The sequence below is a fragment of the Oratosquilla oratoria genome, chromosome 8, assembly GCF_046742065.1.
Source record: "Oratosquilla oratoria isolate Oo_2021 chromosome 8, ASM4674206v1, whole genome shotgun sequence".
Taxonomy (NCBI): Eukaryota; Metazoa; Arthropoda; class Malacostraca; order Stomatopoda; family Squillidae; genus Oratosquilla; species Oratosquilla oratoria.
In genome coordinates this window covers 66070917-66073416 of record NC_134784.1, presented here as the reverse complement: position 1 = coordinate 66073416, position 2500 = coordinate 66070917, and the positions used below count along the sequence as shown (strand labels likewise).

General features: G+C 39.4%; 1 protein-coding gene across 2 annotated transcripts in view; it reads left to right on the top strand.

The window, feature by feature from the left end:
* LOC143027797 (lachesin-like) overlaps positions 1-2500 on the top strand; it is a 214438-nt gene that overhangs the window by 68768 nt on the left and 143170 nt on the right. The window lies entirely within an intron of this gene.

Sequence of the window (2500 nt, the reverse complement as noted above, 5' to 3'; positions counted from 1 at the left end):
AGTGTTCCTAAATCATGGTACAATATTATAGTAACTTCACCTCAAAAAATGGCAAACGATCTCAGTAACCAGCTACCGATAACTTGTTATCAAGTTAGACTAAGCAAAGGTTTAGATGCAAACTAGCCAATAGAACGGCCAGGTTTCATAAGAGGAAACATGACAGTTGAGTATTTGCCTAAGCATAGCTTTAGATAAAACTAGGCAATAGAACGGCCAGGTTTCATAAGAGGAAACACGACTGTTGAGTATTTGCCTAAGCAAAGCTTTAGATAAAACTAGCCAATAGAACGGCCAGGTTTCATAAGAGGAAACACGACTGTTGAGTATTTGCCTAAGCAAAGCTTTAGATAAAACTAGCCAATAGAACGGCCAGGTTTCATAAGAGGAAACACGACTGTTGAGTATTTGCCTAAGCAAAGCTTTAGATAAAACTAGCCAATAGAACGGCCAGGTTTCATAAGAGGAAACACGACTGTTGAGTATTTGCCTAAGCAAAGCTTTAGATAAAACTAGCCAATAGAACGGCCAGGTTTCATAAGAGGAAACACGACAGTTGAGTATTTGCCTAAGCAAAGCTTTAGATAAAACTAGGCAATAGAACGGCCAGGTTTCATAAGAGGAAACACGACTGTTGAGCATTTGCAGACAATGAAGTTGTTGACAGTTGGGCTCAGGTTCTCATTGGTGTGAGTTGCTCGAAGCTTAGAAAAAAGACATGGAGAGTGTTAATAGTAATACTGTGGATAGTGTTGAAATGTTACAATCTCAATGAACTAAAATTTCAGCCCTTAGAGCAGGCTGTTGCGAACTTTTTGGGTGAAAATTGAAAAAGTGGATCTCTATCTTTATTTTTTGTAAATTACAGAATTATCTTTGACTAGTTGGAACAAATAGCAATCACCTGCATGTATACACACACACACACACACACATATATATATATATATATATATATATATTTCCTCATCGTCATCGTCATCGTCATCGTCATCGTCATCGTCATCGTCATCGTCATCGTCATCGTCATCGTCATCGTCATCGTCATCGTCATCGTCATCGTCTTCGTCATTGTCATCGTCATTGTTCTTGTTCGCTCCCTCGATCTAGTCCTCGTCATTATCGTCATCTTTATCTTCATCCTCATCCTAATACTCCTCTTTATTTTCATCAAGATCCACATTCTTGTCCTTATTTTCAGCCTCACTCTCGTTCATACCTCTTCTTTTCTTCTTCACCTACTTATCTTCTCCATCGTGCCCATTTTGCTGTTCCCAACCAATCTCATATGATAGGTTTATCAGAATATGCGTTCCTATATATTTTCTCAAATAGCATGAGGATTTCTTATCTATTTCATATTGATCTGTTTAGTTGTATTTTATTTATTCCTTTTTGTTTTGTTTACTATTGACTTTTTTCTATATTTTCTGCCCTTGTTCCTCTAGCCCTCTTATCTAATTAGGAAGCATAAGGAACGCCACAATTTCATGTATTTTTATAACTACATTATTTTTCTTCTTTGTTTCTCTTCTTCCCCATACATCTTCGTCTTCACTTCTCTATTGTCACTGTTTTCATTTATGTTACGTTGTAAGCTTTCCTTTCCAACGCAAGAAATTCCTACGCCATGGTCCCCAGCATAGACCTTCACTGCCCTCCTCTCTTTTATCTATTTTCCCTCGCTCAATTACCTTTCATAACCTCTGCCCCCTCGTCTTTATTCACCGCTACTCCCAATCCCTCCCGTCCTCGTCAACCGCCCTCTCTCGAGACCCTTAAGTACCGAGGAGTTCCTCAAAGAGTCCCGAAGCGCACTCGAAGTCAAATGGCAAGAGTCTCCGAGGGTTCTCGAGAGCCCAAAGGCATTCTTGGCTTCCGACAAAAAGTGGCCTTGTTTATGCATACCAACAGCACTCCTCACGTTCCCACGATCATGATTACATACATGTCGCTGGCTGGAAACACCAAAAGTTCACAAAAGAACTTCGTGTTCTTCGCTTCTAAAGATATGAAGTTGGATACAGTGTTTCTGCTCTAGTGTTAGGTCAAGAGGATATGCCAGAGGGAAAATAGTCACATTGCAGCGTATAAGGAGGACAAGGTACACAGGTTTGGATTTTTTATCATGACCATGGCCATTACCATGATCATCATCATTACCATTACCATTACCATTATCATTACCATTACCATCGCCATTACCATTACCATTACCATTACCATTATCATCGCCATTACCATTACCATAACCATCGCCATTACCATTACCATTACCATCACCATTACCATTACCATTACCATCGCCATCGCCATTACCATTACCATCGCCATTACCATTACCATCACCATTACCATTACCATTACCATCGCCATTACCATTACCATTACCATCGCCATTACTATTGCCATTACCATTACCATTAACATCACCATTACCATTACCATTACCATCGCTATTACCATTACCATTACTATTACTATTACCATTACCATTACC